The sequence below is a fragment of the Zea mays genome, chromosome 6, assembly GCF_902167145.1.
Source record: "Zea mays cultivar B73 chromosome 6, Zm-B73-REFERENCE-NAM-5.0, whole genome shotgun sequence".
In the NCBI taxonomy this organism is placed as follows: domain Eukaryota; kingdom Viridiplantae; phylum Streptophyta; class Magnoliopsida; order Poales; family Poaceae; genus Zea; species Zea mays.
Window position 1 is genome coordinate 84,039,426 of NC_050101.1, and position 14,514 is coordinate 84,053,939.

Genomic DNA, 14,514 nt, shown 5'->3' on the forward strand with positions numbered 1-14,514 from the left:
CGGTGTAACAACGGGGCAACGGATACTTCGGCGCCAACGGCTACCTGCGGACGCATTAAATGCGCGCCAGCGCGCGCAGAAGTCCGGTGCGCCACCGGACATCCAGGCGGGGCCAGCAGTCAGAGCTCCAACGGTCGGAACCCAACGGCTTTGGTGACGTGGCTGGCGCACCGGACATGTCCGGTGTGCACCGGACTGTCCGGTGCACCATGCGACAGACAGCTCCACCAAACGGCTAGTTTGGTGGTTGGGGCTATAAATACCCCCAACCACCCACCATTCATTGCATCCAAGTTTTCACACTTCCAACCACTTAAAAGAGCTAGGCATTCAATTCTAGACACACCCAAGTGATCAAATCCTCTCCCAACTCCACAAAAGCATTAGTGACTAGTGAGAGTGATTTGTCGTGTTCTTTTGAGCTCTTGTGCTTGGATCGCTTGCTTTCTTTCTCATTCTTTCTTGCAATCAAACTCACTTGTAATTGAGGCAAGAGACACCAATCTTGTGGTGGTCCTTGTGGGAACTTTGTGTTCCAAGTGATTGAGAAGAAAAGCTCACTCGGTCCGAGGGACCGTTTGAGAGAGGGAAGGGTTGAAAGAGACCCGGCCTTTGTGGCCTCCTCAACGGGGAGTAGGTTTGCGAGAACCGAACCTCGGTAAAACAAATCCGTGTGTCACACTTCTTATTTGCTTGCGATTTGTTTTGCACCCTCTCTCGTGGACTTGATTATATTTCTAACACTAACCCGGCTTGTAGTTGTGATTATTTTTGAGAATTTCAGTTTCGCCCTATTCACCCCCCCTCTAGGCGACTATCAATTGGTATCAAAGCCCGGTGCTTCATTAGAGCCTAACCGCTCGAAGTGATGTCGGGAGATCACGCCAAGAAGGAGATGGAGACCGGCGAAAAGCCCACTACAAGCCACGGGAACACTTCATCGGAAGAGTCCCGCACCAAGAGGAAGGAGAAGAAGGAGGACTCCTCCAAAGGGAAGGAGAAGAGATCCTCTTCACACCATAAAGAGAAGAAGGAGAAATCCTCTTCGCACAAGCCGCATCGGAGTGGGGACAAGAAAAAGAGGATGAGGAAGGTGGTCTACTACGAGACCGACTCTTCATCGGCATCCACCTCCGGCTCCGACGTGGCATCCGTCACTTCTAAGCGCCAAGAGCGTAAGAAGTATAGTAAGATTCCCCTACGCTACCCTCGCATTTCTAAACATACACCTTTACTTTCCGTCCCATTAGGCAAACCACCAACTTTTGATGGTGAAGATTACGCTAGGTGGAGTGATTTAATGCGATTTCAGCTAACCTCGCTCCACAAAAGTATATGGGATGTTGTTGAGTTTGGTGCACAGGTACCATCCGTAGGGGATGAAAACTATGATGAGGATGAAGTAGCCCAAATCGAGCACTTCAACTCCCAAGCCACAACCATACTCCTCGCCTCTCTAAGTAGAGAGGAATATAACAAGGTGCAAGGGTTGAAGAATGCAAAGGAGATTTGGGATCTACTCAAGACCGCGCACGAGGGTGATGAACTCACCAAGATCACTAAGCGGGAAACGATCGAGGCGGAGCTCGGTCGCTTCCGTCTTCGCCAAGGGGAGGAGCCACAAGATATGTACAACCGACTCAAAACCTTGGTGAACCAAGTGCGCAACCTCGGGAGCAAGAAATGGGATGACCACGAGGTGGTTAAGGTTATTCTTAGATCACTCATATTCCTTAACCCCACTCAAGTTCAATTAATTCGTGGTAATCCTAGATACACACTAATGACTCCCGAGGAAGTTATCGGGAATTTTGTGAGATTTGAATGTATGATCAAGGGCTCAAAGAAGATCAACGAGCTTGATGATCCCTCCACATCCGAAGCACAACCGGTGGCGTTCAAGGTGACGGAGGAGAAGAAGGAGGAGTCTACACCAAGTAGACAACCAATCGACGCTTCAAAGCTCGACAACGAGGAGATGGCTTTGATCATCAAAATCTTTCGCCAAATCCTCAAGCAACGGAAGGGGAAGGATTACAAATCCCGTTCCAAGAAGGTTTGCTACAAGTGTGGTAAGCCCAGTCACTTTATTGCTAAATGTCCATTATCAAGTGACAGTGACAGGGATAACGACAAGAAGGGCAAGAGGATAGAAAAGAAGAGGTACCACAAGAAGAGGGGCGGCGATGCTCACGTGTGCCGCGAGTGGGACTCCGACGAGAGCTCCACCGACTCCTCCTCCGACGAGGACGCCGCCAACATCGTCGTCACCAAGGGACTCCTCTTCCCCAACATCGGCCACAAGTGCCTCATGGCAAAGGACGGCAAGAAGAAGAAGGTTAAATCTAAAACCTCCACTAGATATGAGTCCTCTAGTGATGATAATGCTAGTGATGAGGAAGATAATTTGCGTACCCTTTTTGCCAACCTTAACATGGAACAAAAAGAAAAACTAAATGAGCTAATTAGTGCCATCCATGAGAAGGATGATCTCTTGGACTCCCAAGAGGACCTCCTAATCAAGGAAAATAGAAAGCATGTTAAGGTTAAGAATGCTTTTGCTCTAGAGGTAGAAAAATGTGAAAAATTAACTAGTGAGCTAAGCACATGCCATGACACTATTGCCAACCTTAGAAATGAAAATGCTAATTTATTAGCTAAGGTTGATTCTCATGTTTGTAATTTTTCAATTTCCAATCCTAGAGATAATAATAATGATTTACTTGCTAGGATTGAAGAATTGAATGTTTCACTTGCTAGCCTTAGAATTGAGAATGAAAAATTGCTTGCTAAGGCTAAAGATTTTGATGTTTGCAATGCTACTATTTCCGACCTTAGACATAAGAATGATATATTGCATGCTAAGGTTGTGGAATTAAAATCTTGCAAAACCTCTACATCTACCGTTGAGCACACTTCCATTTGTACTAGATGTAGAGATATTGATATTAATGCTATTCATGATCACATGGCTTTAATTAAACAACAAAATGATCATATAGCAAAATTAGATGCTAAAATTGCCGAGCATAACTTAGATAATGAAAAATTTAATTTTGCTAGAAGTATGCTCTATAGTGGGAGACGCCCTGGCATTAAGGATGGCATTGGTTTCCAAAGGGGAGACAATGTCAAAATTAATGCCTCTCCTAAGAAATTGTCAAACTTTGTTAAGGGCAAGGCTCCCATGCCTCAGGATAACGAGGGTTACATTTTATACTCTGCCGGTTATCCCGAGAGCAAAATTAGGAGAATTCATTCTAGGAAGTCTCACTCTGGCCCTAATCATGCATTTATGTATAAGGGTGAGACATCTAGCTCTAGGCAACCAACCCGTGCTAAGTTGCCTAAAAAGAGAACTCCTAATGCATCAAATGATCATGACATTTCATTCAAAACTTTTGATGCATCATATGTGTTAACTAACAAATCCGGCAAGGTAGTTGCCAAGTTTGTTGGGGGCAAACACAAGGGCTCCAAGACTTGTGTTTGGGTACCCAAAGTTCTTGTTTCTAATGCCAAAGGACCCAAAACTGTTTGGGTACCTAAAGTCAAGAACTAAACTTGTTTTGTAGGTTTATGCATCCGGGGGCTCAAGTTGGATCATCGATAGCGGGTGCACAAACCACATGACTGGGGAGAAGACAATGTTCTCCTCCTACGAGAAAAACCAAGATCCCCAACGAGCAATCACATTCGGGGATGGAAACCAAGGTTTGGTCAAAGGATTGTGTAAAATTGCTATATCTCCTGACCATTATATTTCCAATGTTTTTCTTGTAGATTCATTAGATTACAATTTGCTTTCTGTATCTCAATTATGCAAAATGGGCTACAACTGTCTCTTTACTGATGTAGGTGTCACTGTCTTTAGAAGAAGTGATGATTCAATAGCATTTAAGGGTGTGTTAGAGGGTCAGCTATACTTAGTAGATTTTGATAGAGCTGAACTCGACACATGCTTAATTGCTAAGACTAACATGGGTTGGCTCTGACACCGCCGACTAGCCCATGTTGGGATGAAGAATCTTCATAAGCTTCTAAAGGGAGAGCACATTTTAGGATTAACCAATGTTCATTTTGAGAAAGACAGGGTTTGTAGCGCATGCCAAGCAGGAAAGCAAGTTGGAGCCCATCATCCACACAAGAACATCATGACGACCGACAGGCCGCTTGAGCTACTCCACATGGATCTATTCGGCCTGATTGCTTACATAAGCATCGGCGGGAGTAAGTATTGTCTTGTAATAGTGGATGATTATTCTCGCTTCACTTGGGTGTTCTTTTTGCAGGAAAAATCTCAAACCCAAGAAACCTTAAAGGGATTTTTGAGACGAGCTCAAAATGAGTTCGGCTTAAGGATCAAGAAAATAAGAAGCGACAACGGGATGGAGTTCAAGAACTCACAAATTGAAGGCTTCCATGAGGAGGAGGGCATCAAGCATGAGTTCTCTTCTCCCTACACCCCTCAACAAAATGGTGTAGTGGAGAGGAAGAATAGAACTCTATTGGACATGGCAAGAACCATGCTTGATGAGTACAAGACTTCGGATCGGTTTTGGGCCGAGGCGGTCAACACCGCCTGCTACGCCATCAACCGGTTATATCTACACCGAATCCTCAAGAAGACATCTTATGAACTCCAAACCGGTAAAAAGCCCAATATTTCATATTTTAGAGTCTTTGGTAGCAAATGTTTTATTCTTGTTAAAAGAGGTAAAAAATCTAAATTTGCTCCTAAGACTGTAGAAGGCTTTTTACTAGGATATGATTCAAACACAAGGGCATATAGAGTCTTTAACAAGTCCACTGGACAAGTTGAAGTTTCTTGTGACGTTGTGTTTGATGAGACTAACGGCTCTCAAGTAGAGCAAGTTGATCTTGATGAGATAGGTAATGAAGAGGCTCCATGCATCGTGCTAAGAAACATGTCCATTGGGGATGTGTGTCCTAAGGAATCTGAAGAGCCTCCAAATACACAAGATCAACCGTCCTCCTCCACGCAAGCATCTCCACCGACTCAAAACGAGGATGAAGCTCAAGTTGATGAAATAGAAGATCAAGCAAATGAGCCACCTCAAGATGACGGCAATGATCAAGGGGGATATACAAATGATCAAGACAAGGGGGATGAAGAACAAAGACCGCCACACCCAAGAGTCCACCAAGCAATCCAACGAGATCACCCCGTCGACACCATCCTCGGCGACATTCATAAGGGGGTAACTACTAGATCTCGTGTTGCACATTTTTGTGAGCATTACTCTTTTGTTTCCTCTATTGAGCCACACAGGGTAGAAGAAGCACTACAAGATTCGGATTGGGTGGTGGCGATGCAAGAGGAGCTCAACAACTTCACTAGGAATGAGGTATGGCATTTAGTTCCACGTCCTAACCAAAATGTTGTAGGAACCAAATGGGTTTTCCGCAACAAGCAAGATGAGCATGGTGTGGTGACAAGGAACAAAGCTCGACTTGTGGCCAAGGGATACTCCCAAGTCGAAGGTTTGGATTTCGGTGAAACCTATGCACCTGTAGCTAGGCTTGAGTCAATTCGCATATTATTGGCCTATGCTACTTACCATGGCTTTAAGCTTTATCAAATGGACGTGAAAAGTGCCTTCCTCAATGGACCAATCAAGGAAGAGGTCTATGTTGAGCAACCTCCCGGCTTTGAAGATAGTGAGTACCCTAACCATGTCTATAGGCTCTCTAAGGCGCTTTATGGGCTCAAGCAAGCCCCAAGAGCATGGTATGAATGCCTAAGAGATTTCCTTATAGCTAATGGCTTCAAAGTCGGCAAGGCCGATCCTACTTTATTCACTAAAATTCTTGACAATGATTTGTTTGTATGCCAAATTTATGTTGATGATATTATATTTGGGTCTACTAACGAATCTACATGTGAAGAATTTAGTAGGATCATGACACACAAATTCGAGATGTCGACAATGGGGGAGTTGCAGTATTTTCTAGGATTCCAAGTCAAACAACTCCAAGAAGGCACCTTCATTAGCCAAACGAAGTATACTCAAGACATTCTAACCAAGTTTGAAATGAAGGATGCTAAGCCCATCAAGACACCCATGGGAACCAATGGGCATCTCGACCTCGACACAGGAGGTAAATCTGTCGATCAAAAGGTATACCGGTCGATGATAGGTTCATTACTCTATTTATGTGCATCTCGACCGGACATTATGCTTTCCGTTTGCATGTGTGCAAGATTCCAATCCGACCCTAAGGAATCTCACCTTACGGCCGTAAAACGAATCTTGAGATATTTGGCTTATACTCCTAAGTTTGGGCTTTGGTACCCTCGGGGATCCACATTTGATTTAATTGGTTATTCAGATGTCGATTGGGCAGGGTGTAAGATTAATAGAAAGAGCACATCGGGGACTTGCCAGTTCTTGGGAAGGTCCTTGGTGTCTTGGGCTTCAAAGAAGCAAAATTCGGTCGCTCTTTCTACCGTCGAAGCCGAGTACATTGCCGCAGGCCATTATTGCGCGCAATTGCTTTGGATGAGGCAAACCCTGCGGGACTACGATTACAAATTAACCAAAGTCCCTTTGCTATGTGATAATGAGAGTGCAATCAAGATGGCGGATAATCCCGTCGAGCATAGCCGCACTAAACACATAGCCATTCGGTATCATTTTCTTAGGGATCACCAACAAAAGGGAGATATCGAGATTTCTTACATTAACACTAAAGATCAATTAGCCGATATCTTTACCAAGCCTCTTGATGAACAAACTTTTAACAAACTTAGGCATGAGCTCAATATTCTTGATTCGCGCAATTTCTTTTGCTAATTTGCACACATAGCTCATTTGTATACCTTTGATCATAACTCTTTCATATGCTATGACTAATGTGTTTTCAAGTCTATTTCAAACCAAGTCATAGGTGTATTGAAAGGAAATTGGAGTCTTCGGCGAAGACAAAAGGCTTCCACTCCGTAACTCATCCTTCGCCATCGCTCCGCGCATCTCTCCATCTTTTTGGGGAGAGTTCAAAGCAAAAGGACTTCGTCTTTGGTACAATCTTCACTCATTTATTTATGACCAAAAGGGGAAGAAAGTACCTCAAGGGCTCTAATGATTCCGTTTTTGGTGCTTCATGCCAAAGGGGGAGAGAATAAGAGCCCAAAGCAAAAGGACCACACCACCACCTAATTTTAAAACTAATGATTTTCAAATTGGTATCTCATTGTGTTCAAAAGGGGAAGAAAGTAGTATTTCAAAAATGATATATCAAAACCCTCTTGAACACTAAGAGGAGGATCTCATTTAGGGGGAGTTTTGTTTAGCCAAAGGAAAAGCATTTGAAACAGGGGAGAAAATTTCAAATCTTGAAAATGCTTTGCAAAATCTTATTCATTTACCTTTGACTATTTGCAAAAGAACCTTGAAAAGGATTTACAAAAGAATTTGCAAAAACAAAACATATGGTGCAAATGTGGTCCAAAATGTTAAAAATAAAGAAACAATCCATGCATATCTTGTAAGTATTTATATTGGCTCAATTCCAAGCAACCTTTGCACTTACATTATGCAAACTAGTTCAATTATGCATTTCTATACTTGTTTTGGTTTGTGTTGGCATCAATCACCAAAAAGGGGGAGATTGAAAGGGAATTAGGCTTACACCTAGTTCCTAAATAATTTTGGTGGTTGAATTGCCCAACACAAATAATTGGACTAACTAGTTTGCTCTAGTGTATAAGTTTTACAGGTGCCAAAGGTTCACAACAAGCAAATTAAAAAGACCAATGTTGGGTTCAAAAAGGAGAGCTAAGGGCATCCCGAAAGGCTCCCTGGTCTGGCGCACTGGACTGTCCGGTGTGCCACCGGACAGTGTCCGGTGCACAGGGGACCTCGCGCTGAACTCCTCAGCCTCGGGAATTTTCACAGCCGGCACGCTATAATTCACCGGACTGTCCGGTGTACACCGGACAGTGTCCGGTGCTCCAAGAGGACGCGGCTCTGGAACTTGGCAGCCTGTAACACCCACTTTGTAAGTTGTTAGAAATAATATCAATAGAGAAACAATTTCTCCTTATGTGGGTTTACCCTTTATGCATCATCCCATGTGAACACCATATTTAAAGGCAAATAACTAATAAAAGAATACATGCCATTAAAATTATGCATCATGCTGGATATTATGTTTGTGGTGTGCATTTTGTGGCAATACAAAAAAATAATAAAGAGAATATATTAATACCTAGATGAGAATTTAAGATTTAAAGGGAATTCTAGAAATATGGAGAGAAGAAAAAAAAAGATAAAAGAATATGAATGAATAAATAATTAAATATCTCCAGATTTAGTACCTCTAATTTCACAAATATAAAATTGTAATGAAGGGCCAAAAAGGTTTGAATTAAATCTGAATTCAAATTGAATTTGAAAAGGGAGAAAAGAAAATGGGAAATAAAAGAAAATGGAAAAATCTTACAACTGGGCCTGGTCCGCGCAATTTGGCCCAACTCTGGATTACTTCCGCGCAGCCCAACAGACCACTCCCGCCGTTCTTGCTTGAGTCGCTGTCAAGTGGGTTCCGCGCGCCAGCCGCGAGCAGACAGCTTGCATCCGCACCCGCACAGTTCACTGGCATGTGGGGCCTAACGCTCAGAACCGTCGTCCTCGCGAGAATTTCGAGCACGTCAGCCGTGCTCCGGGAGAATCGCTCCATCTGGTAGTCGACCGCACTGGGGAAAGTCGTCCTCCTCTCCGCGGACTCGGGCGTGGCTCCGTTCGCCCAGCCGCGATTCATGGGGAGCCTAGCTCAACCTCGCGCGCGCACAGCAACAACCCGCGCGTGGTGTGCGGAATCCGTGGTCTCCTCTGCCGAAATCCGCGCGTTTCTCTCAACCCATCCCGACCTCGTACCGTCCGTATAAATCAAACGCCGCCGCTAACCCAACTCCTAGCCCCCGTCTCGGAACCGCCCCGCTTCCATGGCGACGGCATCCACTACACTGCTCCTCTCCCTTGCCCTCCTTGCCTTCGCCTGGGCGTCATCACCGTCATAGTCGCTGGATTCGGAGGCAATCTCCCAGTTCCAGGAGTACCTCCGCATCGACATGGCACAGCCGACGCCAGTCTACGCCGTGGCCGTGGCCTTCCCCTGGAAGCAAGCCTCCATGGCTGGACCCGTGGCGTGCGCGCTTGGGCTTGTCATTGGGCACATCGCCTCATCACTGGGGAAGCGCCTGTGGCCGAGTCATGGAGGTACGGTCGTCGCGGCAACCCAATCGCTCGCTGGAGCTCTGCAGACATCGCTGGATTGCGTTGTGCCGTGGTTGGGTCTCCTCGCTGTTCAAGCCATCGGTAAGATTGTCCCTGTCACGCTCGTTTTGACCCCTGCTACGATTGTTACTCATCGGATCAGAGTTCGGGGCATTGATGCGGCTGATTGATCGAGCCACCCATGGTCGCCGCCATGGATTGGGGCGCCTCGTCGCTCGGCGACCGCCGGATGTGTGGGAGATGAGCGGCGAATCGTGCGCCGCCCGATTCATTTCGAATGGGCGAGATTAGAAGATGCGGATACCTGTTCGTGATGGGGTCTCGGTCGTTAGTCCCTTGATGGACGGTTTGGATTAAAAAGTGTGTGGATGTAGAATCTAGGTCGTAGATTGTTAATCCAAAGGCTAGGGCAATCTTATGCAAGGGAGAGATTTCGGACCGTGGATCTCGGATCCTACGGTGGCAGTTATGTTTTGTGTGCGATCTAATCTGAGCGCTTGGCTGTTGATCTAAGGGCTCAGAGTCACGCGTACCCCTTCGGCAGGCGGTCTTTCGTATGAGCCCCTGTCTTTCTGGGTATTCAACCCGCCATCCCCCACGGGGAATATCTGAGTCATAGGGAATTTTATGAGCTAAACCCCCGGGTTCTTTGTTTTATGTGCGCAGCCCAGGGAGCAGAGAAAATAAATAATTAATTATAGAAAATGATTTTTAGTATATAAATAATTCTAGAAACTCATTTTGTTCATAGAAAATTCATACTAACTCCTTTTTAGTCCATTTCAGTTCCTATAATTTTGAAATATTATGGTTTATCATCTAGTACCACTGTTTTCATATGAAAGCCACTTTAAAATTTATTTCCTAATTAATCTTATATCAAGTACATAAAACATTAAGAAATTCATAACTCTTCTGTTTTAATTCCGATTTGATCCGTTCAAGTTGCGTTAGTCTCGTAGCAACGCATAGATCATTATTATGTAGTATATTCTTATGTTTGGTGTGGTGTTAATTTTATCTATACCATGTTTGTTTGTATTGCTACGACTAGCGCGAGGACACGTGTCATCTGAAAAGCAAGTTTTACCTGGAATCTCAAGTGCCAGGCAAGTTGTGCCCTTGATCACTTCTTTTACCCACTCATGTTCTAATTAATCATAATGATCTGCATAGGTTAATTTTGATGGGACCTAATAGGATACCCTAGTTTGTCTATCTTTATGCCTTGTTTACCACTGAACTTTTTGGGTAGTACTTGCTAGTGCTATATGTGGTTTTGGGCATTGAGATACACATTATTCATGATTATACTTTTGTTATCCGTTGTTATTTACTGTTCATGTCAAGATCATTAATGTTAATTGGAACATAGAGCTTAACTTGAGAAACACGTGCCACCACAAGGGTTTATGGACGCCCTTGGCTGATTAATTAGGAAAGCTAGTGGAGGACTACCTTACCCGAAAGGGGCAAGGGCAGTAGGGGAGTGGTCAGTGTAGGGAGGTCCTTGGTTGATTTTGCTGCGATGACGGTCAGTCAAGAACCCTGCATTGGAGCTTCCTATAAACTGTAGCGGGTTTTCTGAAGCTAGTGGAACTTTGTAAAGGCCTCGTAGTGTTACCCTGCCTCGCCTCCTCGGTAGAGGTGTATGGGAAGTCGCGATCCCTTGGCAGATGGGTAACATGACTTGTGGGTAAAGGGTACCACCTCTGCAGAGTGTAAAACTGGTATACTAGCCGAGCTCACGGTCATGAGCAGCTCAGGACTCTCTAATGATTAACTTATGGAACTAAATTCAATTTGTCATATGCATTGCATCGTAGGTGGTGTTGTTACTTTTGTTCTACTACTTAATTGGGTTGGTATTTACTTATACTTAGTAATTGCTAATAAAATTTTGACCAACTTTAAAAGCAATGCTCAGCTCTAACCATCCTCTTTGGTAAGCCTTACACTTCACGTGAGCTCCCACCTTTGGCGAGTTCATGCACATTATTCCCCACAACTTGTTGAGCGATGAACGTATGTGAGCTCACTCTTGCTGTCTCACACCCCCCACAGGTCAAGCACAGGTACCGCAGGATGAGGCGCATGGAGGATGCTGCGATGAGTTCGTGAGAGAGATCTAAGCCGTCGTCTCCCAGTCAACTTTGGGTTGTTGGACCGTTGTCTCCTTATAATGTAATTATTTATTTATTTTGTATAGAACTCCTGTTATATAGTAAAGATGTGACATTCGATCCTGTGCCATGATTCATCATATGTGTGAGACTTGGTCCCAGCACACCTGGTGATTATGTTCGCGCCCGGGTCTTGGTGCCCCTAAAACCCAGGTGTGACACAGCCTCGGGAATTCGCAACCGCTGCTCCGCTATAATTCACCGGACATGTCCGGTGTACACCGGACTGTCCGGTGTAACAACGGGGCAACGGCTACTTCGGCACCAACGGCTACCTGCGGACGCATTAAATGCGCGCCAGCGCGCGCAGAAGTCAGGCACGCCCATACTGGCGCACCGGACACTCTACAGTACATGTCCGGTGCGCCACCGGACATCCAGGCGGGGCCAGCAGTCAGAGCTCCAACGGTCGGAACCCAACGGCTTTGGTGACGTGGCTGGCGCACCGGACATGTCCGGTGTGCACCGGACTGTCCGATGCACCATGCGACAGACAGCTCCACCAAACGGCTAGTTTGGTGGTTGGAGATATAAATACCCCCAACCACCAACCATTCATTGCATCCAAGTTTTCACACTTCCAACCACTTACAAGAGCTAGGCATTCAATTCTAGACACACCCAAGTGATCAAATCCTCTCCCAACTCCACAAAAGCATTAGTGACTAGTGAGAGTGATTTGTCGTGTTCTTTTGAGCTCTTGCGCTTGGATCGCTTGCTTTCTTTCTCATTCTTTCTTGCAATCAAACTCACTTGTAATTGAGGCAAGAGACACCAATCTTGTGGTGGTCCTTGTGGGAACTTTGTGTTCCAAGTGATTGAGAAGAAAAGCTCACTCGGTCCGAGGGACCGTTTGAGAGAGGGAAGGGTTGAAAGAGACCCGGCCTTTGTGGCCTCCTCAACGGGGAGTAGGTTTGCGAGAACCGAACCTCGGTAAAACAAATCCGCGTGTCACACTTCTTATTTGCTTGCGATTTGTTTTGCACCCTCTCTCGTGGACTTGATTATATTTCTAACACTAACCCGGCTTGTAGTTGTGATTATTTTTGAGAATTTCAGTTTCGCCCTATTCACCCCCCCCCCCTCTAGGCGACTATCACTTCCTTTTATAGATGTAAGGAGAAGGCCCAGGTGTACAATGGGGGTGTAGCAATGTGCTAACGTGTCTAATAGAGGGAAGCCAGAGTCCTATGTACATGCCGACGTGGCTGTTGGAGAGGTGTTGCTGCCCTGTTCATGTGGTGTCATGGCTGTCAGAGGAGCGCTTGAGCCCTGTAGGAGCACAACTGTCGGAGCTGTCGGGTCCTTGCTGACGTCTCCTTGCTTCCGTAGGGGGCTGAGAATTACCGTCGTCATGGAGCACGCGGGGTGCCATCATTACTTGTTTACCGGGGCAAGCCAGATGGGACACCGGTCTTGTTCCCCGTAGCCTGAGCTAGCTAGGGGTAGGGTAATGATGGGCCCCCCTGTAGCATGGTCGGTCCGAGCCTAAGGTCGGGCGAGGCGGTGATTCCTCCGAGGTTGAGGCTGAGTCTGAGCCCTGGGGTCGGGCGAGGCGGAGACCGTCGTCCGAGGTCGAGGCTGAGTCCGAGCCCTGGGATCGGGCGAGGCGGAGTCCGTCTTCCGAGGTCGAGGTTGAGTCCGAGCCCTGGGGTCGGGCGAGGCGGAGTCCGTCTTCCGAGGTCGAGGTTGAGTCCGAGCCCTGGGGTCGGGCGAGGCGGAGACCGTAGTTCGAGGTCGAGGTTGAGTCCGAGCCCTGTGGTCGGGCGAGGCGGAGTCCGTCGTCCGAGGTCGAGGTTGAGTCCGAGCCCTGGGTCGGGCGAGGCGGAGCTTCCTATGGCGCCTGAGGCCGGACTTGGCGGCTGTGAGCCTCACCCTGACGGGTGGCACAGCAGTCGGAGCAGCGCAGGCGGCGCTGTTTTCTTGTCAGGTCAGCCAGTGGAGGGGCGAAGTGACTGCGGTCACTTCGGCTCTGTCGACTGAAGAGCGCGCGTCAGGATAAGGTGTCAGGCGATCCTTGCATTGAATGCTCCTGCGATCCGGTCGGCTGGCGAGGCGATCTGGCCAAGGTTGCTTCTCCGTGAAGCCTGCCCGAGCTGGGCCTCAGGCGAGTCAAAGGTGTGCCCGTTGCTTGAGGGGACCCTCGGGCGAGACGTGAATCCTCCTGGGTCGGCTGTCTTTGCCCGAGGCTGGGCTCGAGCGAGGCGAGATCGTGTCCCTTAAGGGGACGAAGCCTTGACCTGAATTGCGCCCATCAGGCCTTTGCAGCTTTGTGCTGATGGGGGTTACCAGCTGAGATTAGGAGTCTTGGGGGTACCCCTAATTATGGTCCCCGACAGCACCGGACAGTGAACAGGGGATGTCCGGTGGTGCACCGGACTGTCCGGTGCACCACCCGACAGAAGGCAAGTATTGCCTGCCAAGAATGCCTCAAATGGCTCCTAGCTGCATTGGGGCTATAAAAGGGACCCCTAGGCGCATGGAGGAGGACACCAAGCATACCTTGATCATTCTTAATCATTCACACTCCGTCTTTGCGCACTCGATTGACATTCTTAGTGATTTGAGCTCTATTCTAGTGGTGAACTTTGTGCTATTCATTTGAGCTCAAGTCTTGGCTGTGTGTGTGTGCGTATTGTTGTGGATTTGTGTGTGTTGCTTCCCTCCCTTACTCTAGTGCTTTCACTTTGATCCTTATTGTAAGGGCGAGAGACTCCAAGTTGTGGAGATTCCTCGCAAACGGGAAAGAGTAAAGAAAGAAGAACACCGTGGTATTCAAGTTGATCATTGGATCACTTGAGAGGAGTTGAGTGCAACTCTCGTCCATTGGGGCGCCACAACGTGGAGTAGGCAAGTGTTATACTTGGCCGAACCACGGGATAAATCATCGTGTCTCTTGTGCTTGTTCTCACTGTGTCTATTGTGTTTCACAAGAGCTCGGTCCTTAGCCACTTGATTTAATTGTACTAACACTTAATCAAGTTTTGTGGCTTTAAGTTTTAAGTTTTTACAGGATCACCTATTCATCCCCCCTCTAGGTGCTCTCACACTCGCGTGGGCTTCCCTTTGCG